At 46.6% G+C, this 26996-nt stretch overlaps 1 protein-coding gene across 2 annotated transcripts in view; it reads right to left on the bottom strand.

The window, feature by feature from the left end:
- Positions 1-26996, bottom strand: part of LOC126470702 (heat shock 70 kDa protein 14-like) — a 204126-nt gene that overhangs the window by 136235 nt on the left and 40895 nt on the right. The gene's annotated exons all lie outside the window — the stretch shown is intronic.

The raw sequence follows: 26996 nt of genomic DNA, 5'->3' as shown, positions 1-26996 counted from the left end.
GTAATGAGTTGGTCAAGTGCAGAACGCCGCGCTCTAAATCCACACTGTACATTCTTGAGTAAATGGCGAGATTCGAGCCACCACACCAGCCGGGCATGAATCATATGTTTTATCACCTTGGAAACTCAACTGGTAAGAGAGATGGTGCGGTAGCTAGAAGGAAGGTTTTTGTCCTTATTGGGTATGACAGTAGCTTCACGCCAGCATCCAGAAAATGTGCCCTCAGCCAAGATATGGTTGTATGTGTTAAACAAAAAGTGCTTGCCCGCAAGAGAGGTGCTGCAACATCTGAATGTGGATAGTGGTTGGTTGGTTGTTTTGGGGAAGGAGACCAGACAGCAAGGTCATCGGTCTCATCGGATTAGGGAAGGACGGGGAAGGAAGTCGGCGGTGCCCTTTGAAAGGAACCATCCCGGCATTTGCCTGGAGTGCAAGTAGCAGCATTACTGCATTTACTAGGCAATCTTGTATTTTAATAACCGTTTAAATTTTGTCGATTTGTTTGCGCTCTCTGTAGATTAGTTCAGACGTTCTTTGCAAAACAGTTTTTAGCATGGATAGGGACTGCAACTGCTGTGTTCGGATGCAGGCTGAGTTGGCATCCCTTCGCTCCCAGCTTCAGGCAGTGTTGGCTTCGGTCACACAGCTTGAGGCTGTTGCCAATGGGCATCACTGTGGGGGTCCGGATGGGGGTTTGTCGGGGACGGCCAGCTCGTCCCACGCATCCCCTGATCGGACTAAGACTGTGGTTGCCCGGGATACTGCCCGCATTGAGGCTGATCCCTCACCTGTGGTAGAGTGGGAGGTCATGTCAAGGTGTGGCAGGGGGCGAAAGACATTCCGGAGGGCTGAACGGAAAGCCTCTCCAGTTTGTCTGACGAACCGGTTTCAGGCTCTGTCTCAGGCTGATACTGATCTTCGGCCTGACATGGCTGCTTGTCCTGTTCCAGAGGTTGCCCCTCAGTCTGCAAGATCCGGGCAGTCGCAGAGGGTGGGCTTACTGGTAGTTGGGAGCTCCAACGTCAGGCGCATAATGGGGCCCCTTAGGGAAATGGCAGTAAGAGAGGGGAAGAAAACCAATGTGCACTCCGTGTGCATACCGGGGGGAGTCATTCCAGATGTGGAAAGGGTCCTTCCGGATGCCATGAAGGGTACAGGGTGCACCCATCTGCAGGTGGTCGCTCATGTCGGCACCAATGATGTGTGTCGCTATGGATCGGAGGAAATCCTCTCTGGCTTCCGGCGGCTATCTGATTTGGTGAAGACTGCCAGTCTCGCTAGCGGGATGAAAGCAGAGATCACCATCTACAGCATCGTCGACAGGACTGACTGCCGACCTTTGGTACAGAGCCGAGTGGAGGGTCTGAATCAGAGGCTGAGACGGTTCTGCGACTGTGTGGGCTGCAGATTCCTCGACTTGCGCCATAGGGTGGTGGGGTTTCGGGTTCCGCTGGATAGGTCAGGAGTCCACTACACGCAACAAGTGGCTACACGGGTAGCAGGGGTTGTGTGGCGTGGGCTGGGCAGTTTTTTAGGTTAGATGGCCTTGGGCAAGTACAGAAAGGGCAACAGCCTCAACGGGTGCGGGGCAAAGTCAGGACATGCGGGGACCAAGCAGCAATCGGTATTGTAATTGTCAACTGTCGAAGCTGCGTTGGTAAAGTACCAGAACTTCAAGCACTGATAGAAAGCACCGAAGCTGAAATCGTTATAGGTACAGAAAGCTGGCTTAAGCCAGAGATAAATTCTGCCGAAATTTTTACAAAGGTACAGACGGTGTTTAGAAAGGATAGATTGCATGCAACCGGTGGTGGAGTGTTCGTCGCTGTTAGTAGTAGTTTATCCTGTAGTGAAGTAGAAGTGGATAGTTCCTGTGAATTATTATGGGTGGAGGTTACACTCAACAACCGAACTAGGTTAATAATTGGCTCCTTTTACCGACCTCCCGACTCAGCAGCATTAGTGGCAGAACAATTGAGAGAAAATTTGGAATACATTTCACATAAATTTTCTCAGCATGTTATAGTCTTAGGTGGAGATTTCAATTTACCAGATATAGACTGGGACACTCAGATGATTAGGACAGGTGGTAGGGACAGAGCATCGAGTGGCATTATACTGAGTGCACTATCCGAAAATTACCTCGAGCAATTAAACAGAGAACCGACTCGTGGAGATAACATCTTGGACCTACTGATAACAAACAGACCCGAACTTTTCGACTCTGTATGTACAGAACAGGGAATCAGTGATCATAAGGCCGTTGCAGCATCCCTGAATATGGAAGTTAATAGGAATATAAAAAAAGGGAGGAAGGTTTATCTGTTTAGCAAGAGTAATGGAAGGCAGATTTCAGACTACCTAACAGATCAAAACGAAAATTTCTGTTCAGACACTGACAATGTTGAGTGTTTATGGAAAAAGTTCAAGGTAATCCTAAAATGCGTTTTAGACAGGTACGTGCCGAGTAAAACTGTGAGGGACGGGAAAAACCCACCGTGGTACAACAACAAAGTTAGGAAACTATTGCGAAAGCAAAGAGAGCTTCACTCCAAGTTTAAACGCAGCCAAAACCTCTCAGACAAACAGAAGCTAAACGATGTCAAAGTTAGCGTAAGGAGGGCTTTGCGTGAAGCGTTCAGTGAATTCGAAAGTAAAATTCTATGTACCGACTTGACAGAAAATCCTAGGAAGTTCTGGTCTTACGTTAAATCAGTAAGTGGCTCGAAACAGCATATCCAGACACTACGGGATGATGATGGCATTGAAACAGAGGATGACACGCGTAAAGCTGAAATACTAAACACCTTTTTCCAAAGCTGTTTCACAGAAGAAGACCGCACTGCAGTTCCTTCTCTAAATCCTCGCACAAACGAAAAAATGGCTGACATCGAAATAAGTGTCCAAGGAATAGAAAAGCAACTGGAATCACTCAATAGAGGGAAGTCCACTGGACCTGACGGGCTACCAATTCGATTCTACACAGAGTACGCGAAAGAACTTGCCCCCCTTCTAACAGCCGTGTATTGCAAGTCTCTAGAGGAACGGAGGGTTCCAAATGATTGGAAAAGAGCACAGGTAGTCCCAGTCTTCAAGAAGGGTCGTCGAGCAGATGCGCAAAACTATAGACCTATATCTCTGACGTCGATCTGTTGTAGAATTTTAGAACGTGTTTTTTGCTCGCGTATCATGTCGGTTTTGGAAACCCAGAATCTACTATGTAGGAATCAACATGGATTCCGGAAACAGCGATCGTGTGAGACCCAACTCGCTTTATTTGTTCATGAGACCCAGAAAATATTAGATACAGGCTCCCAGGTAGATGCTATTTTTCTTGACTTCCAGAAGGCGTTCGATACAGTTCCGCACTGTCGCCTGATAAACAAAGTAAGAGCCTACGGAATATCAGACCAGCTGTGTGGCTGGATTGAAGAGTTTTTAGCAAACAGAACACAGCATGTTGCTATCAATGGAGAGACGTCTACAGACGTTAAAGTAACCTCTGGCGTGCCACAGGGGAGTGTTATGGGACCATTGCTTTTCACAATATATATAAATGACCTAGTAGATAGTGTCGGAAGTTCCATGCGGCTTTTCGCGGGTGATGCTGTAGTATACAGAGAAGTTGCAGCATTAGAAAATTGTAGCGAAATGCAGGAAGATCTGCAGCGGATAGGCACTTGGTGCAGGGAGTGGCAACTGACCCTTAACATAGGCAAATGTAATGTATTGTGAATACATAGATAGAAGGATCCTTTATTGTATGATTATATGATAGTGGAACAAACACTGGTAGCAGTTACTTCTGTAAAATATCTGGGAGTATGCGTGCTGAACGATTTGAAGTGGAATGATCATATAAAATTAATTGTTGGTAAGGCGGGTACCAGGTTGAGATTCATTGGGAGAGTCCTTAGAAAATGTAGTCCATCAACAAAGGAGGTGGCTTACAAAACACTCGTTCGACCTATACCGTGATAGCGTTACGAAGATGTTTAATAAACTCAAGTGGCAGACTCTGCAAGAGAGGTGCTCTGCATCGCGGTGTAGCTTGCTCGCCAGGTTTCGAGAGGGTGCGTTTCTGGATGAGGTATCGAATATATTGCTTCTCCCTACTTATACCTCCCGAGGAGATCACGAATGTAAAATTAGAGAGATTAGAGCGCGCACGGAGGCTTTCAGACAGTCGTTCTTCCCGCGAACCATACGCGACTGGAACAGGAAAGGGAGGTAATGACAGTGGCACGTAAAGTGCCCTCCGCCACACACCATTGGGTGGCTTGCAGAGTATAAATGTAGATGTAGATGTAGATGTAGGGAAATCACTGTGGATAGCGTCTGGTCCTAAGGTGGAGGACCGGGATGAACTGAGAGCATGATCTAGCTACCACCTCATAGTGAAGGTGGCATTGTAGCACTCACGATTCTGAGAAGAGGAGGGTATCGCCCGAGCCTCCTATGGATAAGGGCAGGGTGATAGTGGGAAGAGATCAAAACTTCCGCAAAATGGCGGCCCAAGGTGTTGGAGATAGCAACAGGATCCACGATGACAGCGGCACTTACTGTCAGGACAGAAATGGGGGAATGGATCTTTGTTCCAGAGAGCCATCAGAGGTTGGCCCAAACAACAGAGAAAGGTGTGGAACTGTTAAAAGAACTAGTGAACAAAATCCAACTAGCTCTCTTGCTATCCCGAAGAACTCGACGACACTTTGCACGCTGGAAATAATGAATGTAATTTTCCAGCACAGGGATGCAGTTAAAAATGCAGAAAGCACGTCTCCGTGCATGAATTGCGTTGTGACATGCCTCAGTCCACCAAGGGAATGGGACATGACGTGGAACTGAGGAAGTGCAAAGAGTTCTGCAGCAGTAAGGATAACACTTGTGAGATAGTCCACCCGGTCATCACAACTGCCATTGCCTTCCTCTGACCATAATGCGGACGAATGATGATTATGAAGATGACACAACACCCAATCATCTTGAGGCAAGGAAAATCCCTGACCCCACCAGGAATTGAACCCGGGACCCCGTACTCAGGAAGCGAGAATGCTACCGCAAGACATATCAAACGCAAATGTGCTGGTAAAATTTGAAATAGTGGCATCAATGGCTGGTCTTCTGTGCTCAAAATTTTTCCAAGTGACTGGTCAACAAAGTGTTAAGGTTTGAATGAAAGTCAAACACTCTGTGATTTAAAAAATTCATTGCAGAGTCCGACACTTAACATAATTTATCTTGTATAAAAGTATATTTACTTTTAAAGTAAAGTTTCTCAAACTACGTTTCACAAATTTTCCCGCAACCTGTTAGAATTTAAACTGTTGTGATGCCACGCTCATCGAAAGCAGTTTGTTGTTATGGAGTATTGCATAGTCTTTGTCCTAAAGCCTTTGACACATTTTGTTGCTGGCAGACAGTTGTGTGCACCGTGTTTTGTTGCAAGTGGTGCATTTTCTTTGTAACTTAAGTTTTATATTGGTGTTTTTCTCTCATTTATGTTTTATTGGTGCAGTAGTTTGCTGTAGTAGTGGGCTAAAGTAAAATTCTTTGTTAGTGTATCAGTTCTTACCAGTCACAATGACAATAATTTAACTCAAAACCAAAAGCCCAGACTTCTAAAAAATTCCAGGGTTTTTGCCAGATTTCCTGGCTGTCCTAGAGCCTATACATTTTGACGCCATAACAGTGAACTCAGAAATGTATTGCATTACCCTCAGAAAATTGAAGAAATGACTTTAGAGTGTTCAGTGTCACAAAAATGCAAAAAACTTATCTTTCTTCATGACACTGCAAGGCCTCACATACGGCTGTGCATCCAAGAGGAGCTCACAAAACTTCATTGGACTGTTCTTCCTCATCCACCCTATAGCCCGGCCCAGGTGCTGCACCTTCCAACTTCCATCTGTTTGGCCTAATGAAGGATGCACTCCACGGGAAGCAGTACATAGATGATGGGGCGGTTGTTGAAGCAGCAAGATGTTAGGTCTGACATCGACCAGTAGAGTAGTACCATGCGGGCATACAAGCCCTCCCTGAAAGATGGCATAAGGCTGCCACACTGAACTGAAATTACGTTGTAAAATAGGGTTTTGTAGCCAAAAGAGTGGGGAATAAAATGATGTATTGCATGGATGGCCAAGAATTCAGCTCATGGGCCTGGCCCGGGCACGAGTGCCAAAGTGCTTAGCTTTGCTTCACATTTCCCCCACTACCACACCACGCTGTCTGAGCACAAAGAGGGGTAAGAGGGAAAACTGTGAATGTGCTGCATTTAAAATGTCAGTACAGTCGCACTGCATGCTACTTGGTTTTATATTTTACATTTCTCAACAACATAGAACACACACAAAACAAATTTCCAGTATTTTTTAATTATTTTTGGTGCACTGAAGACATAATATGATTTTTAACTGGTACAAACTGTTGGTGTATAGACAGATCTATACAATTTCACTGAGTTTGACACATAATTTGCCACATATCGCAACTTACTTAATTTCATAATTGAAAAGAGGTCCTTCACACAAATATGTCAATCAAAGTATTGTAGCGTTTTTGCAACCTCATTATGGAGACTTGGAAACTCTACCTGAGGAAAGCAATGCTGACATGATGAGCAGTTTTAGCACAAAAAGATTTCTCATTAAAACTAGAATTACCTTGCAGGTCAATCAGTTACATCTGCACATGCACAGTGGTGCTTTCAACTGAAATGGCAAACGATCTCGAAAACAGATCAGAAACAGATGTAAAATTGACAGTGCCCTCAAGATCTTTATAAAACTATTCTTGTAATTCCTTCAAGGCCACACTGAATTCTTCAAACTTTGCGTTCAACAATTTGATGTTCTTTTTAAATGTATCCCCATCAAATCAGAAATAAGTTACTTTGTAACATCTTGCTGGGGGCAATGTGCAGTGAAATCCATTTAAAACGCGAAGTCTACATTCCATTCTAATTTTTGTTCTTGCACACCTTTGTCCTTAATAAATTAAACAATAGCAAGTTTTAAATTGATAAATCATTCCAGACATGTTCCTTGACTTAACCAACATACTTTGCAGTAATATATCAAGTATCCATACTATTCATTCAGTTCCACTGAAAACTGTTGATTCTGAATGGAATAATGCGTGCGACTTCAGAAATTTTTATTATTTGTATCACCAATTTCTTCACATGCTGCAGGCCAGCAAATTTAGCAGAAAGTGCTTTTTGATGTACAGAACAATGAGTTACATCTGCTGATCATTGTAATTCTTTGCTCTTTCATTGTCAACTAAATCTTTAAATTCTTTCTGCATGGTATTGTAATGTCATTTCATAGCAAATATGTAGTATCTGTCGCTTATGCAAATTGCTAATTCTCATCCCTCTCTCCTGTCATTCCCATTCATTTTAACAGATTGTGAAGACAGTTCGCTAGATTGCCTCTTTTTGAGCAAACAGCCACTGGACCTTCACGCCACGATCAAACAGCGAAGGTTAAACGGCGCTGACAGTACGATTCTGCCGAACTCCGAGTTTTACCAACTGAAAAATACCGCACTGCAATGCTAAATGAAACATAGCACTGTTCCACGTACTTCTAAGGACTGAGCAAAGCAGAGTGGGAGGCTGAGTCTTGGCCTGCCCACAGCCTGCACATGCTGCACACATGAATCTTGGACACTGTGGCCGGCTCTGATGTATTGGAATCCTGAAAAAAAAAACCAACTGGTTTTCAGAACAAAAGTGTTGCATTACACATTGAACACCCCTAGTAATATTCATTAACTAGACCTTCATTAACATACATACTCCACAAGCCATTTCACGGTGCATGGCGGAGGACATCTTGTCCCTCTACTAAAGTGCACATCATTTACGACGGCGGCCAAGTTTAGGTTCGTTCTGCGCATCTGACGTCACAAAACATAGTCAGCCAATGAACAGAGAATGACGTTGCCAGAGCTCGACTGCAGTGCAGAGCACGGACGAGTGACTTCAGTTTTAGAAACGTTCAGTCATAAATAAAGTAATTGAACAAAAGCAATGTCTTGATAGCAGACTTTCTTTTACAGAAAGTTTGGAAAAAGCATTCTTTATACCAATTGCTTCATATTGTATTAATTAATTAAAACAAACAAGCAATAAGCCTCCAATTCAGGCGATAACAAGGAAAGGTGTCTGTATCATTCTCACTAACCTCTTTTTCGCAATAAAGAAGAGCGATAATTGTTTATTTCCTATTGTACTTCGGCGAAATGTGAGTAATTCATAGTCATACCAGCAGTGTTTGTCGGTATTTTGAGTGCCATTTTAAAGTCCTGCCGGATATTTATTGAAGGATGAGCTGCGTTAGCGTAATGGTTAAATATTTTGGTTGCCAAGTGAAAGGTTGTGAGTTCAAATCTTGTTTGATGCTTAATATTTTCTTTATTTAAAAACAATATCGAAGTGTCTTACTTTATGAATTTTATTCGTTTGAATGTAATTTTTTGAAATTTGTAGTGGCAACTAAAATCGACAATGTGGAAAGTATATGCTATGGACTTTTACCTCTGCAAACTCTTCAAATTTTCGTGCAGTGGTTTACTACATGTAATGCTGCAGAATAACTGCGTTGAACATCCAAACAAAATTAAGTCAGTTATGTGGGGAGGTATCAGTAAAGAAGATGTGTAAAAATCAAATTTTTGGGCCAAATAGTTTTTGTGAAATCGAATGATAAAGTGTGTCAAAGCAGTCGAAACACCACGTGTCTGCACAGGCGAGCAGTGCAGTTGGGGGGTTGGGTTGTTTGGGGGAAGAGACCAAACAGCGAGGTCATCGGTCTCATCGAATTGGGGAAGGACGGGGAAGGTAGTCGGCCGTGCCCTTTCATAGGAACCATCCCGGCATTTGCCTGGAGCGATTTAGGGAAATCACGGAAAACCTAAATACGGATGGCCGGACGCAGGATTGAACCGTCATCCTCCCGAATGCGAGTCCAGTGTGCTAATCACTGCGCCACCTCGCTCGGTGAGCAGTGCAGTGATGACAAAATCGCGCACAGCCCGGAATGCGGGGAGCATGTCTCTGCAGCAGCGAAAGGGTTAATGCGGCCATGGTGGCTTTACTTCATAAACTGCGCGCTCCCCCCTAAACGTAAGTTTGCGAACTATACTATGGCGCTGTTCTCTTGGCGCGTACAACTGGCAACGCAGCATCCTCCCGCATCTGGGCGGGCATGCGCGAACCGCCAAGATAAAAGAATTGAACTATAGTCACTTCCTTTCCAGTTCCATTCGCAAATAGTGTGAGGGAAAAACTACTATCTATATGCTTCCATATATATCTTCATGGTTGGTTGGTTGGCTGGTTGGTTGGTTTAAAGGCACGAGAAGGGACGAAACTACAAAGTCATCGGTCCTTGTTCCTAACAAAACAATGCCACAAATGTGAGAATAAAACAGACGAAACATATAACACAAAGCAGAAAGGAAGAAAAAGCCACAAGAATGAAGGGAATGCAATGAACACTAAAAGGAACAAAAGAGGACAAGAAAGCAACAGAGAGACACTAGAAACAGAAGAGAGTAAAACATGTAAGCAAATTACAGTGGCTGGTCAACCACGAGAATAAAAAGGGAAAGTCAGCCACTCTGCAACACATTAAAATCTCCACCCTAAAAGCGCTAGAGTGGAGGACACACAGGGACAAAGTACATGTGCTAAAACCTACGTAGAAGTATAAAACCCACTCTCACAGATAAAACGTAAAACTAAAGCTGCTGTGGAGGCACTGTCGTCCAACACCGAAGGCAGGGTGCTGGGAAAGTTAAGAGTCTGCCGCAGAGCGGCTTAAAAGTGGGCAGTCCAGCATTAGGTGGATGACTGTCATTTGGGAGCCACAGCGACACTGAGGTGGGTCCTCGTGTCGGAGTAGGTAACCATGCGTTAGCCACGTATGGCCAATGCGGAGCTGGCAGAGGACAACTTATTCCCTGCGAGAGGCCTGCATGGAAGACTTCCACACATTCATAGTCTCCTTAATGACTGTTTGTTGTGCATGCTGTTAAGCCATTTCGTCTCCCAAACCCGGAAAACCCTGTGGTGTGAGAAAGAAAGCAAGTCAGCTTCGGAGATGCCTATCTCCGGAAGTGGATTCGGCGTCGTCTGTTTGGCCAGCCTGTCGGCAAGTCCGTTGCCGGGAATTCCGACGTGTCCTGGGGTCCACACAAACAAGACGGAACGGCGGGACTGTTCCAGAACATAGATGGACTCCTGAATGGATGCTACCAGAGTGTGGCAAGGGTAGCACTGGTCCATATCTTGCAGGCTGCTCAGAGTCAGTACACTCACCAGGGCATGAGCGGATGAACTCAAGAGCACGAGATATGGCTGCCAGCTCCGCAGTGAAAACACTGCAGCCAACTGGCAAGGAGTGCTGCTCAATATGTCCTCCATGAACATATGCAAAGCCTATGTGACCAACACTCATTGAGCCGTCAGTGTAAACCACTTCAGAGCTCCAAAACACGTCAAGAATCGAGAGGAAGTGACAGCGGAGAGCGGCGAGATTAATGGGGTCCTTAGGGCCACGCAAAAGATCCAGACGAAGCTGCGGCCGAGGCGTATGTGAACGGACCGCAAGTAGAGGTGGTGAAGAGAAGAACTCCGGTTCGGAGAGAAGCGACCGCACACAAACTGCAACCGTTAGTCCTGATCTTGGACGCCGATGCGGGAAATGGACTGCCACGGGCAAGAAAAGGAGACGGTAATTTGGATGCTCAGGGGAACTATGAATTTGTGCTGCGTAACTAGCGAGCAGTTGCGTACATCTGATCTGCAGTGGAGGGACACCAGCCTCCACCAGTAAGCTGGTCACCGGACTCATCCTAAAAGCTACTGTCACTAGTCGAACCCCACAGTGGTGCACAGGGTCGAGTAAATGCAATGCTGAAGGTGCTGCTGAACCATAAACCACACTACCATAGTCAATTCACAATTGGTCCACAGCTCGTGGTCGTGCGGTAGCGTTCTCACTTCCCACGCCTGGGTTCCCGGGTTCGATTCCCGGCGGGGTCAGGGATTTTCTCTGCCTCGTGATGACTGGGTGTTGTGTGATGTCCTTAGGTTAGTTACGTTTAAGTAGTTCTAAGTTCTCGGGGACTGATGACCATAGATGTTAAGTCCCATAATGCTCAGAGCCATTTGAACCAATTCACAATTGGACAAGGGCTCTGTAGAGCTGCAGCAGCGTACAGCGATCTGAACACCAACTGGTGTTGCTCAGGCAACGGACGGCATTGAGGTGCTGCCAGAAATTCCGCTTAAACTGACGAAAATGAGGCTTAAGCTGAGGAAAATGAGGGAGCCAAGTCAATCGGGCCTCAAAAACCAGTCCTAGGAATTGATATGTCTCCACTACAGTGAGTGGATCATCATTAAGGTAAAGTGTGGGTTCCGGATGAACGGTACGCTGCTGACAGAAGTGCATGAGACACAACTTTGCAGCTGAAAACTGGAAGCCATGGGCTAGAGCCCATGACTGCGCCTTGTGGATGGCTCCCTGGAGGCGCCGCTCAGCAACAGCAGTACTGGAGCAGCAGTACGAAATGCAGAAGTTGTCTGCATACAGAGAAGGTGAGACGGAGGGCTCAACAGCTACTGCTAGACCATTAATGGCTACTAAAAATAGAGACACACTCAATACAGAGCCCTGCGGGACTCCATTCTCCTGGACATGTATGGATCTATGGGAGTCACCAACTTGGGCACGGGAAGTACGGAGCGACAGAAAGTTTTGGATAAAAATCAGGAGTGGTCCCTGGAGACCCCACTCATACAATGTGGCAAGGATACTATGTCGCCAAGTCATGTCGTATGCTTTACGCAAGTCAAAAAAGATGGCAACCAGGTCTTGCCATCTCGAAAAGGCTGTTCAGATGGCAGACTCGATGGACACAAGATCATCAGTGGTAGAGCAACCCTGGCAGAAGCCGCTCTGACATGGAGCCAGCAAGCCACATGACTCCAGGACCCAACCCAACTGCTGACGTACCATACGTTCCAGCAGCTTACAAAGAACACAGGTGAGGCCGATGGGCCAATAGTTATCCACATCAAGCAGGTTTTTACCGGGTTTGGGCACTGGAATGATGGTGCTCTCCCGCCACTGCGATGGATAGATGCCATTGCACCAGATCCAGTTCAAGATGACGAAAAGATTTCGCTTGTAGTCAGATGAGAGATGTTTAATCATCTGGCTGTGGATGCGATCAGGCCCAGGAGCTGTGTCGGGGCAATGTGCAAGGGCACTGAGGAGCTCCCCACTCCGTAAATGGGGCGTTATACGATTCACTTTCACTGCAGGGTGCAGTCAATGAGAGGATATTCCCTTCCAGACACCGTTTGAGTGTGCAGAAGGCTAGCGGGTAATTCTCTGATGCAGAGGCATGAGCGAAGTGCTCAGCAAAGTGCTAGACAATCGCGTTTGCGTCAGTACATAACTTGCCATTTATGGTAACACCGGAGACAGATGTTGGGGCCTATACCTGAAACGACGTTTGATCTTCGCCCAGACTTTGAAAGGTGACACGTGGCATCCAATGGTTGAGACATATCTCTCCCAACACTTCTTCCCATGTTTGATAAGGTAGCGAATACGGGCCCAGAGCCATTTATAGGCTACGAGGTGCTCCGGAGAAGGGTGCCGCTTATGCCACTGTAGAGCTCGCCGACGCTACTTAATTCCTTCAGCGACTTCCGGAAACCACCAAGTGACTGCCTTACGCCTCAGGCACCCTAAAGAGCAAGGGATCGTGTTTCCTGTGGCAGAAACAATTGTGCTAGTCATATCAATGTTACCGTGTGGAGGAGATTCAGTGGTGACAGCAGAGGTAAAAGTTCCCCAGTCCACCTTGTTCAAAGCCCATCTGGGCAGGTATCCATGTGCCTGACGCTGGGGGAGTGACAGGAAGATGGGGAAGTGGTCACTACCACACAGGTCATCATGTGCTCTCCAGTGGATAGATGGGAGAAGTCATGGACTGCAAATTGATAAATCAATGGCCGAGTAACTACCATGAGCCACACTGAAATGTGTGGCGCCCCAGTATTTAAGAGGCAGAGGTCGAACTGAGACAGTAAAGTTTCAACATCTCTGCCTCGACCAGTAAGCATGGTACCACCCCACGAGGGGTTATGGGCATTAAAATCTCCCAGAAGAAGGAAAGGTTTACAGAGTTGATCAATCAGTGCAGCTCACACATTCAGGGGTACTGCACCATCCACAGGAACATATACATTGCAGACAGTCATTTCCTGTGTCGTCGTCATTCTGACAGCCACAGCCTCAAGATGGGTTTGAAGTGGCACATGTTCACTACAAACCAAGTTTAGGACAAAACGCAGACTCCACCTGACACTCGATTATAGTCACTACGGTTCCTGTAATATCCCTTATAGCCGCAGAGTGCAGGGGTCCACATTGCTGGGAACCAGGTTTCCTGGACGGCAATGCAGATAGCAGGTGTAATGCTTAATAGTTGCCGTAGCTCAGCCATGCGGTGTAAAAAACAGCCACAATTTCACTGGAGGATGACATCGTGAGACTGGGAAGGCATGGAACATTCAATGAGGCAGTTTACGCCTCACAGTCACCAACTGCCACCGATTTATTGCCTGAGCAGTCTATATCCATTGTGTCTGAGGGTCTGGAGAGACCTAGGTCCTCAGTGGATGCCAAAATCTCCACCCTAGCCTCAGCTGCAGAGCTTGTAGGTAGCCGAGGTGTGAGTGCCACCGCAATTTCCTTGGTCTTAGGGGTTTTCTTTTTGGATTTCCCTCGCTGCTCCTTGGGTTTCCCTGGCTCAGAGGAGTTCACTGGCTCAATCTCCAGGACTGAGGATGAGTGTGAAGCTGTATGACCAGCTGCTTTTTGGGCTCTTCAGCCACTGGCAGGTGTCGTCTTTCCCACTAGAAGAAACCTGGGAAGGGAGGGACCCAAGGGACCCCTCCCTAGCGAGAGAAGCCGAAGAAGACTTACGCTTCTCCGGCTTAGAAGTGGGGATGGATGTCCCCGATGATTGGGGGGGGGGGGGGTGTTTCTCCCAAAGTAGGTGGTGCAGGAGCAACAGGGAGGGAAATGACCTCCACCATCAAGGGGGCAGCTGCAATCTTCCGGCTCTTAGAGGTGACCTGTGTTGGTGGAGCTGATGGTGCCAGAACTGTTGTAGCGGCGGCGTAAGACGATGTCATATGCACAGGATGCTGGCGTTCAAATATTCTCTTAGCCTCAGTGTAGGTCAGTCTGACCAGGGTCTTTTACTCAATGATTTTCCTTTCTTTCTGGAGAATCCTGCAGAAAGGCGAGCAAGGCGAATGGTGCTCTCCACAGCTGACACAGATGGGAGGCGGGGCATATGGTGTAATGGGATGTGACGGGCGTCCGCAATCTCGGCATGTGATGCTGGAAGTACAGCGGGAAATGTACACCTCGTCGCTCTAAATTGATGCACAGCTCATCATCGGACTGCAAAAGGTCTCTGTGAAATATGATACCCTGGACCATATTTAAGCTCTTATGGGGTGTGATGGTTACAGATGGTTACAGAAACACTTAAAGCACCGCATCGGGGGAGGGATATAGGGCTTTACATCACACAGGTAGTCCATCATCTTGACCTTCTCGGGCAATGTATCACCCTCGAAGGCCAAGATGAAGGCACCGGTGGCAACCTGATTATCCTTTGGAACCCGGTGGACATGCCGAACGAAATGTACACCTCGCCACTCTAAATTGATGCTCAGCTCATCATCGGACTGCAAAAGGTCTCTGTGAAATATGATACCCTGGACCATATTTAAGCTCTTATGGGGTGTGTTGGTTACAGAAACATCCCCCCAGCTTGTCACATGCAAGTAACTCCCGTGACTGGGAATAGGATGCTGTTTTGATCAAGACTGCCCCAGATCTCATTTTGGACAAGCCCTCTACCTCCCCGAACTTGTCCTCTAAATGCTCAACAAAAAACTGAGGTTTCATCGTCTTGAAAGATTCGCCATCAGCTCTCGAACATACAAGGTACCGGGGCAAATAATATCCGCTGCCATCCTTTGCTTGCTGTTCCTCCCATGGTGTGGCCAGGGAGTGGAACGATTTGGGGTCGTACTCTGTGCGTTGAATTGAGCTCGTCATTGCTTGGAGACTGCTGGTGTTTCATCACCAGCAAGAGATGATGGACTACGCTTCGTCGTGCATCATCCGCCCTGATGCCACTGACTCTGACCAGGGGTCCTCCCCAAGTGCGCCACCCAGCCACAGCAAAGGCCACCTGGCAGGATGGTCATTGCCGGGAGTCCCGATGCCCCAGGGGATGCGCATCTACCCCTTGGCATACATAGGGAGGTAACGGCGCAGGCATCAGCAGAGCAATCCCTGTGTTGTCAGGGGACTACAATCAACAGGGTACATGATGGACCCACCACAACCGACTGGCTACCATGCTGGATATCAGGTGCAAAGAAGTCCATGGTCATCGTCGACACAGAAATCGACACTGCATAGTGCATGGTGGAAAACGCACCCAGGAAGATGTCCTCACCCAAGAGATGGAGCATGGGAAGGACTGCAAAGCGACAACGAGAAAGTGGGCTAAAGATCTCAATTCAAGATGGACACGACACACCTTGTAAGGCGCCCTTCCCCAATTGGCTCGCTCTTCGGGAAAATTTTGGAGAATGGAGGCCAAAATGTGTGAAACTCCTTTTAGTCTCCTCATACGACAGGCAGGAAAACCTCAGGCCTATTCTAACCCCCGGACCTGCAGGGGGTATATCTTCATGGTCATTATGCAAAATGTATGTTGGCAACAGCAGAATCTTTCTGTAGTCAGCTGCAAATGCTGGTTCTTTAAATTTCCTCAACAGTGTTCTGCGAAAACATCTTCTCCCCTCCAGGGATTTCCATTTGAGTTCATGAGGCATCTCCATAATAATTGTGTGCTGATTGAACCTACCAGTAACAAATCTAACAGCCCACCTCTGAATTGCTTTGATGTCCAACCCAACCAGGTGGGGATCCCAAGCCCTCTAGCAGTATTCAAGAATGGTTTGCACAGTCTCCTTTACATATGATGTCCACTTTCCAAAGACCAAAGTCACTCATTTACCCTCCCTACTACCATCCTTATGTGCTTGTTCCATTTCATATCACTTTGAAACATTATGCCAAGCTATTTAATCGACATGACTGTATCAAGCAGCACACTGGTATTGCTCCATTTGGTCATCATGGACTTGTTTTACCTACACATCTACATTAACTTAAATTTTTTCTAGATTTAGAGCAGGCTATCACTCATCACACCAACTACAAATTTTGTCTAAGTCATCTTCTATCCTCCTACAGACACTCAATGACATCTTCCCGTACAACTCAGCATTATCAGCAAACAGCCACAGACTGCTGCTCACCCTGTCCATCGGATCATTTATGCATATAGGGAGTAAGATCAGTCCTATTACACTGCCCTAGGGCACTCCTGACAATAAACACTCATCACACAGTATTCCTGTGGCTCTTGGAGCTATTTAGTAATGCCCTTAATGTCTGCAGAATACCACATCAGGGAAAAAACATGAGTTACTGTCACTCTAAAACTTGAAAATAATGTAAGTAGCTTCAGAAATGCCATACCTATTTCTTTCTTGAAGTAAATAATTAAGAAATCAATGAGGCACTTCACTGAATAGTATAAGTGCTGAGTCACAGACATGCACACAAAATGAATGAAAACTTTACTAGCTTAGGGACAAATCATTTAACAAACTAGAGTACACATATATATGCGCACACACCCACATACTCTTGCAGTTACATTGGGCCAGCTGAACACATATCACTGGGCTTGCAGTCTAGGAAGTATACTGGGGTTAAGTGTTTTGTGTGTTGTCAGGGAGGGAGTGGACGGGTGAAGAAGTAAGGAGGCAGGAAGCGACAGGAGGGGTTGGGGAAAGATAGCCGATGGCTAAGAGGGAGGCAGCTGGTATGCAGGATAGGAATGTGACATACAGGCACCAGAGCCAGTGAGTCGTAGTGTATGATGATAATATGGAGAAGTGCACTGGGAGGGGTGACAGAGCAGATGGAGGGGAGACTTGCGTAGAGGGTGTGGGTGCAGTGGGTTAGCAGAAATTTGATGCCAGGAGGAGTGTGGGAATGGAGGACATGTTGCAAGGATAGCTCCCATCCATGTAGTTGAGAAAAGCTGATACCTGGGTGAAGAACTAAAATGGCATGGGTTGTGAGGCAGCTGTTGAACTCTAGCATGTTGTGCTCAGCAGAGTGTTCTGCCACTGGGTGGTCGGTCAACTCTGCTCCTGGTTGCTGTTTGGCAGTGGTCATACACGGGTAATACGCTGTGCAGGAATTGCAGCAAATATGGTATATGGCATGGCTGCTTTCACAGGTGGCCCTGCCACTGGTGGGACAGGATAAGCCTGGGATAGGACTAGAGTAGGGTGTACTGTGTGAGTGAATGGTGCGGGTCTGACACCTGGACCTTGCACAGGGATATGACCCCCGCGACAGTGGTTGGGAGTGGGAGTGTCACAGGGATGGATCAGAATATTGTGGAGGTTGGGTGAGGAGCAGAATACCACTTTAGGAGGGGTGGGAAGGACGTCTTTAATTTGCAGGCCTGATGATGTATGTAGCGCAGCCACTACTGTTTGTGTGCTACTACGAAAATTGCAGCTTTGCCACAGCATGTGTGAGAAGCCTTAGAAGCTGGCGGGAGCCAAAACACCATCATGGCAGTTGCAGCAACCGGCCTATTCACACATTATGAGCTGAACTGGCCTGAGCATTGCAATACCAATGACACAGCAAGAGGATATGGCTACTGTGGGGGTGGATGGCCAGTTTCCACACTGAGTGCTGGACTTAGTATACTGTACATGGTTAGAAGCAGTACATCGCAGCAACAAAATGAGCACAGAACCAGTAAAAATACCCAGTAATTCTAGCTAAAGGGAATCCACTCTGGCAGTGCCAACCATGAGGAGAGGGCTATGTCAGTTGACAAGGTAATTTGGTCCTGCAAGCAGCCACCACAAGTTTGAGCCTTCACCACCAGACTCACAGTCCACCTTCTTGGACTTGGTGCCCTCGCACTGGCGAGCTGCCCTGCAACTTGCTATGGCCACAGCGGACTTCTGCCCTGGAGGACAACAATTCAAGGCCAGGACAATGCAGTCATTCACCATCCCACATTGGTTTGATGGTTGGTTGGTTGATTTAAAGAGGGGGGCATGGGACCAAACTGCTAGGTCATCGGTCCCTTGTTCCTATTAAAACAATTCCACAAGGGCGATAATAAAACAAATGCGACTTACAACACAAAACTGGGAGAAAGGGAAAAAACCACAAGAAAGACAGAAGAGCAATGAACACTACAATTGACAAAATAGGACAAGAAAACCACAGAGACATGCAAGAAACAGGTAGAAGGGATTAAAACAAGAAAGCAGATGACCATGGCTGGCTGATCATGAGAGGATAAGGCAACCACTCTGCAACACATTAAAATGGTTCAAATGGCTCTGAGCACTATGGGACTTAACATCTATGGTCATCAGTCCACATTAAAACCTCCAGCATAAAACTACTAGGATGGAGGACACAGAGGGACAAAGGACATGCGCTAAAACGTTCATAGAATGATAAAACCCACCCTCACATATAAAACATAAAACTAAATCAGCCGATGAGGCATTGTCAGCTAAAATGAATGGAAACAAGTCTGGAAACCGAATATTACGTCATATGGCAGCCAAAGTAGGGCAGTGCAACACAATATTGGCCACTGTCAACTGGATGCCGCACCGACACTGAGGTGGGTCTTCATGGTGCAGGAGATAGCCATGGGTCACCCAAGCGTGGCCAATGCGGAGTCGACAGAGAACCACAGAGTCCCTGCACGAGGCCCACATGGAGGACTTCGACACATTCACAGCCCCCTTAATGACATGCACTTTGTTATGCGTGCCGAGGTTATGCCATTCCTTATCCCAAAGCTGAAAAACTTGCGGTGTAACAATGAATGAACGTCAGTTACAGGGATGCCGATCTCCAAAAGCGGGTTCCGTGTACCCTGTTTGGCCAGCCTGTCAGCAAGTTCATTGCCTGGGATTCCGACGTGCCCTGGGATCCAGACAAACAACACTGAATGATGGGACCATTCCAGGGCATAGATGGAATCCTGGATGGTCGCTACCAAAGGATGGCAAGGGTAGCACTGGTCGATAGCTTTGAGGCTGAGGAGTCACTACAGAGAAGAAACAACTCACCAGGACATGAACAGATGCAGTCAAGAGCAAAAGATATGGCCGCCAGCTCTGCAGTGAAACTGCAGCAATCTGGCAAGAAGTGCTGTTCAATACGTCCTCTGTGAACACAGGCGAAGCCAACGTGACCATCAAGCCATCGGTGTAAACTACTTCAGAACCCCGGGACATGTCAAGAATCGAGAGGAAGTGACAGCGGAGAGCCACGGGTTTAACTGAGTCCTTAGGGCCATGTGAAAGATTCAGACAAAGCTACGGCCTAGGTTTACACCGTGGAGGTGTATGTGAATGGACCTTGAGTAGAGGTGGTAAAGGGAAGGACTCCAATTCAGACAGAAGGGATCGGATGCAAACAGCAATCTTAATCCCTGACCTGGGCCGCCGATGCGGGAGATGAACCACGATGGTTGGGAAAAGGAGACAGTAATTTGGATGCTCAGGAGAACTAACTCACGTGCAGTTGTGCACGCCTGATCTGTAATGGAATGACTCCAGCCCCCACCAGTAAACTGGTCACTGGATTTGTCCTAAAAGCTCCCATCACTAGCCGAACTTCACAGTGGTGCACTGGGTCTAGTTACTGCAAGGCTGAGGGTGCTGCCGAACCATACACCAGTCTCCCATAGTCAAGGCAGGACCGAACAAGGGCTCTGTAGAGATGCAGCAGTGTAGAACGATCTGCACCCCAGTTGGTGTTGCTCAGGCACCGGAGGGCACTGTGGGGCTGCCAGCACTTCCGCCTAAGCTGACGAAGGTGGGGGAGCAAAGTCAATCAAGTGTTGAAAACCAGTCCTCAGAATCAATATGTCTCCACTACAGTGAGTGGATTGTCATTAAGGTAAAGTTTAGGTTCTGGATGAATGGTATGACGCTGACAGAAGTTCATAACACACGACTTTGCAGCCGAAAACTGGAAGCTGTGGGCTAGAGCCCATGATTGCACCTTGTGGATGGCTCCCTGTAGGTACCACCACTCAGCAACACCAGTACTGGTGGAGCAGTATGAAATGCAGAAGTCGTCTGCATACAGAGAAGGTGAGACGGACGACCCTACAACTGCTGCTAGACCATTAATGGCCACTAAAAGTAAAGAGACACTCAATACAGAGCCCTGCGGGACCCCATTCTCCTGGATATGGGGGAACTATGGGAGGCACCAACTTGGACATGGAAAGCACGAGGTGACAGGAAATTCTCGGTAAAAATCACGGGTGGACCTCGGAGACCTCATTCATACAATGTGGCAAGGATATGATGTCGTCATGTAGTGTCATACACTTTTCGCAAATCAAGAAAGACAGCAAGCATCTGGAAAAGGCTGTTCGTATGGCAGACTCTAGGGACACAAGATTATCAGTGGTAGAGCGAGCCTGGCGGAAGTGGCCCTGACATGGAGCCAGTAGGCCACGTGACTCCAGGAGCCAACACAACTGCCGACACAACTGCCAACTTATCATACGTTCTAACAGCTTACGAAGAATTATGTTGAGGCTGATTGGCTGGTAGCTATCCACATCAAGCAGGTTTTTACTGGGTTTTAGCACTGGAATGATGGTGTTCTCCCACCATTGTGATGGGAATATGCTGTTGCACCAGATCTGGTTGAAGATCATGAGGAGGTCTCGCTGGTAGTCCGATGAGAGATGTTTAATCATCTGACCATGGATCCGATCTGGCCAAGGAGCTGTGTCAGGACAATGTGCAAGGACGTTGGGGAGCTCCCACTAAGTAAATGGAACATTATAGGGTTCACTGTGATGTTCAGTTAATGAGAAGAATTTCCCTTCCATCCGCCGTTTGAGAGTACGAAAGGCTGCAGAGTAATTCTCCAAAGCAGAGGCTCAAGCATAGAGCTCAGCAATTGCGTTTGCGTCGGTAGATAACACTCCATTGATATTAAGGCCAGGGACACCTGTCGGGGTCTGGTACCCAAAGACACGTCTGATCTTCATCCAGACTTGTGAAGGCAACGTATGGTACCCAATGTTTGAGATGTACCTATCCTAAAACACCTGTTTTCGTCTTTTTATAAAAAAAAATGGCTCTGAGCACTATGGGACTCAGCTGCTGAGGTCATCAGTCCCCTACAACTTAGAACTACTTAAACCTAACTAACCTAAGGACATCACACACATCCATGACCGTGGCAGGATTCGAACCTGCGACCATAGTGGTCGCGCAGTTCTAGACTGTAGTGCCTAGAACTGCTCGGCCACTCCGGCCGGCTATTTTTATAAGTTTGCAAATGTGGGCACGGCGACATTTAAAAGCTATTAAGTGCTTCAGGGAAGGGTGCCACTCATGTAACTGTAGAGCTCATCGACACTCTTTAGTGGCCTCAGCAATTTCCGGCAACCACCAACGTACTGACTTCCACTGGGGGCACCCTATGGAACAAGGGATTACATTTTCTGCTGCAGAAATGATTGTTCTGGTAACCCGCTCAACCACCACATCAATGGTACCATGTGGGGGAGATTCAATGGTAACAGCAGAGGTGAAAGCTTCCCAGTCTGCCTTGTTTAAAGCTCACCTGGGTAGACATCTGGGGAAAGACGCCGGGGGAGTGATAGGAAGATGGGGAAGTGGTCACTACCACACAAGTCATTGTGGGCTCTCCAGTAGACAGATGGGAGAAGTCCTGGGCTGCAAAGTAATAAATCAATGGCCGAGTAAGTACTATGAGCCACACTGAAATGTGTGGGGGCCCTAGTATTTAAGAGGCAGAGATCGAGTTTAGACAGTAAATTTTCGACCTCGACCAGTAAGCATGGTGCCACCCCACAAGGGGTTATGGGCATAAAAATATGTTGATGAATCAGTGCAGCCAATATGTTCAGGGATGCGGCACCACCTGGAGGAAGATGTACATTGCGGACTGTTATTTCCAGACAGCCACAGCTTCAAGAAGAGTTTGAAGGGGCACAGTTTCACTACATACCGAGTCCAGGATACAGATGCAAACAACACCTGACACTATTATATTCGGTATGGTTCTTGTAATATCCCCTACAGCTGCGGAGGGCAGGGGACCGCTTTGCCGGGAACCAGGTTTCCTGGAGGGCAATGCAAGCTTAACATCTGCCATATTTCAGCCAGCTGGTGGGAAAAACCGCAGCAATTCCACTGGAGGATGACATTATCATGAGGCTGGGAAGGCATGAAGCACTCAAGGAGGCAATTTACGCCTCAGGGTCACCTGCTACCACCTACTGAGTACCTGTGCAATCAATATCCATTGTGTCCGAGCGGCCAGCGAGATATAGGTCCTCGGGGGACGACAGAATCTCCACCTCAGACTCAGATGCAGAGCCTGTAGGTAGTGGTAGTGTGGGTGCCACCGCAGTGTCTTGGTTCTTGGGGGTCTTTTTCTTTTTAGGTTTATCTCGCTGCTCCTTAGGATTCTCTGGCTGGGAGAGCTTCGCTGATTCAGACTAAGGGACACAGGAGGATCATGAAGCCCTATGACCAGCTGCCTGTGGGCGCTTCAGCCACTGGTGGGTGTCCACTTTCCAACTGGTAGGAACCTGGGAAGGGAGCGACCCAAGAGACCCTTTCTTAGTGAGAGGAGCTGAAGAAGACTGATGCTTCTCCAGTTGAGAAGTGGGGACTATGCCCTGATGGTTGAGGGGGCATTGCTTCCAAAGTAGGTGCTGCAGGAGCAACAGGGATAGAAGTGCCCCCCACCATCAAGGTGCAGGTGGAGTCTTACAGCTCTGAGAGCCAACTGTAAATGGCAGAACTGATGGGGCTACAACCTTTGTCTTAGTGGTGGCATGAGAGGATGTCATATGCACAGGATGTAGCTGTTCAAATTTTCTCGTAGCCTCAGTGTAGGTCAGTCAGTCCAGTGTCTTGTATTCCATGATTTTCCTTTCGTTCTGTAGAATCCTGCAGTCTGGCGAGGCAAATGGTGCTCTCTGCAGTTGACACATATGGGGCGGGGGGGGGAGGGGGGGGGGGGGCACATAGAGTATTGGGATGTGAAGAACGTCCACAATCTCGACAGGTGACGCTGGAAGTACAATGGGAAGGCATATGGACGAACTTCCAGCACCACATTGGGGGAGGGATATATGGCTTGACATCACAGCAGTAGACCTTGACCTTCTCAGGTAATGTGTCACCCTCGAAGGCCAAGATGAAGGCACTGGTGGCAACCTGATTATCCCTCGGACCCCGATGGAAGCGCCGCACAAAATGAACCCCTCGCCGCTCTAAATTGGAATGCAGCTCATCATCAGGCTGCAAAAGAAAGTCCCTGTGAAATAGAATCGCATTTTGGACAATCCCTCCACCTACCCAAACTTGTCCTCTAAATACTCCACAAAAAAGATGAAAGATTCCCCATCAGCTCTCGTACGTACGAGATACTGGGGCAAATTAAGGTCACTGCCATACTTAGCCAGGCGTTCCTCCCTTGGTGTGGTCAAGATTTGGAGTCCTACTTCTTCGCATTAAAGTTAGATCTCGACCATATAGAGAACGCTGGTGTTGGACCACCAGCAAGAGATGATGTAGTACACGTCATGGCATGTCATTCGCCCTAATGCCACCCACTCTGACCAGGGCCCTCACCACGGGCACCACCCAGCTTCAGCAAAGGCACCAGGGAGATGGATATCTACTCCTTGGTATATGTGAGGAGTTAACGGCGCAGGCATCAGCCCAGTGATCCCTGTGTTGTCAGGGGGCTACAACCAATAGGGTACACTGCAGCCCCACCGCAACGGACTGACTACCATGTTGGATATGAGGTGCAAAGAAGTCCACGATCATCGTCAGCGCAGAAAGAGACACCGCACAGTGGATGGAGGAAAAGGCACGCGGGAAGATACCCTCACGAAACATATGGAGAATGAGTGGAACTGCAAAGTCACGGTGATAAAGAACGCTGAAGGTTTCAGTGCACTAGGGACACGATGCACCATGTAAGGCCCCCTTCCCCAATTAGCTCGCTTTTCACAAGAATTTTGGAGAATGGAGATCAAACCCTACGGGGGCCTTCACTGAAGGCCAAAACGTTTGAGGCTCCTTTTAGTTGCCTGTTATGACAGGCAGGAATACCTTGGGCCTATTCTAACCCCTGGAACCGCAGCGGGGTCCTACGCTGCTGCAGGTATCCTGGTGCTGAGCACCTTCGTCCACTAGGGCAAGTTCCACTTTTATATAAAAACTCTTAACACTTTTTAAATAAAACGAAAATTATGAATATTCTACATCTTTATAATTCATGTCTACATGTTTGCAGCCATCTGCCACTAGAGGTCTCCGAGTTGAGCATAAAACAAGTTTTTGCACGAGAAACAGCGTGCTGTAATCGGGTTCTGAAATTGAAGAGCCTGTCCACACATGAATCACCCACTCCTTCAGCATGACAATGCCAAACCCCACATGGGCACTGCGACATCTGCAACAATTCAATGCCTCGAGTTCATTGTTATTGATCATCCTCCACACAGTCCAACTTGGTCCCATCCAATTTTCATCTGTTTCCATAACTTACAGAATACATTCGAGGCCTTCACTTTGATAGTGATGAAGTGTTGCAAGCAGAGGTGAGGTTGTAGCTCCATCAACAAAGTCAAACATTCTACAGTGGCGGTATCAACAAACTTGTCTCTGGAAAAAAGGACATTTTGTCTATGGAATGCGTGACTGATTATTTTGTAAATTTTTTTTTGTTTATTTGTAGACGCAATCACATATTTATGACACAGTCATTACCAGTTTCATCCATACAATAACAATTTTCAGATTCTAAAGGCGGCATACAATGAACACAGGTTCATGCGTTGTCGAACCCATGAACCTCTGTTCAGTGTATGCCGCCTTTAGAATCTAAAGATGGTCATTGCATGGCTGAAACCGGTTACGACTGTGTCATAAACATGTGATTGTGTCCATAAATAAAAAAAAAAATTTTTTTAAAATTACAAACTTGTATCTCATTTGTGGAAATGTGTCCATCACCTGTGTGTATGGTGAGAAACAAATATTTAGACATGAAGACATGGTAATAACATCTGTTTTATATAGCAAGCTTTAAGAGTTTTCACATAAAAAATTCGGGGGCATTACTTTTTGGCATGTCCTCGTAGTACGAAATACCTTGCAACAGCACAAATGTGGTTGGTTGGGTGCTGGGGGAGGGGTATTTTAAAAAAGAGTGATGGGGCTGTAGATGATGGGCATATCCAAGAGCTGACTTGGCATGACTCAGTATCAGGAGTGGGCATAAAGTGGTGATTGGATCCTTCTATCGACTGCCACATTCCCCTCCTGATTTAACTGAAAATTTTAAACCAAACCTCAGTTAACTTATGCCTAAGTTCCCCAATCACACAGTAATCATCCAACAATAAATTGGGAAACTTGCAGTTTTATTAGTAGTGAACATGACCAGACATCATGTACTAAATACCTTTGCTGACAATTACCTAGAACAAATAGTTCAGAACCCCACTCATGACGGAAATATATTGGATCAATAAAGCAACTAAGGGACTTGATCTCTTTGAGAATGTCTACATCAAAACTGGTATTAGTGATCATGACACGAATGTTGCAACAATGATTACCAAAGTACAAAGGTAAACTAACACAAAGGTATATATGTTCAGTAAACTAGGCAAAAAATCAGTAGTGCCATATCTCAATGATGAACTTTAAACTATCAGTACACGGCAGGAGCATGTTGAGAAACTCTGGCTCAAGTTTAAAAGAATAGTTGGCCAGGCACTGGAAAGATATGTACCCAGTAGAACAGTTCATAATGGGAGGAAACCTCCACGATTTACAGTCACCGTAAAGAAACTTCTAAAGAAACCGAGACTACTACATAACAGGTGTAAAAGAAAGCATAGGGCTATGGATAGGAGATGCCGAGTGAAACATACTTGGCTGTCAAGAAAGGAATGCATGAAGCCTTCAATGACTACTGCAGCAGAATACTGTCAAATGATCTTATATAAAACTCAAAGAAATTCTGGTTGTATGTAAAGGCTGTTAGTGGCACCAAAGATAATGTATAGTCTCTTGCATATGAGATACAAACTGAAATTAAGGGTAGCAAAGGAAAAGCACAAACGATTAACTGTTTTTCAAATGTTCCTTTACACAGGAAAACCCTGGAGAATTGCCCCAGTTTAATCTTTCTACCACTGAAAAGATGAGCGCAGTAAGTGTTAGTGGAGCTGAGAAACAGCTGAAAGCATGAAAACTGAACAAAGCTGATGGCCTGATGGAATCCCTATCAGAGTCCATCCCGAATTTGGGGCCGAGTTAGCCTCCCTTCTAACTATAACCTATCTAATATCACAAAGAAAAAACTGTGTCCAGTAGTTGGAAGAAAGTACATATCACATATGTTTACAAGGAGGATAGTAGAAATGATCCACAAAACTACCGTCCATTATCCTTGAGATTCATTTCTTGTAGAATCTTAGAACATATTCTGAGCTCAAACATAATGTGGTATTACAAACAGAATGAAAACTTCGAACATATGAAACCTAACTCACACTTCTCTCACGTGACTTACTGAAAGCTATGGATCAGGGCAGTCAGGTAGATGCAGTATTTCTTGAATTCTGAAAGGCATCCGAATCACAACCACATCTATGCATATTGTCAAATGTATGTTCATATGGGGTATCAAGTGAAATTTGTG

The sequence above is a fragment of the Schistocerca serialis genome, chromosome 3 (assembly GCF_023864345.2).
Source record: "Schistocerca serialis cubense isolate TAMUIC-IGC-003099 chromosome 3, iqSchSeri2.2, whole genome shotgun sequence".
NCBI classification, from domain to species: domain Eukaryota; kingdom Metazoa; phylum Arthropoda; class Insecta; order Orthoptera; family Acrididae; genus Schistocerca; species Schistocerca serialis.
The sequence above is the reverse complement of the archived record's forward strand: the minus strand, read 5'-3'. Positions and strand labels throughout refer to the sequence as shown.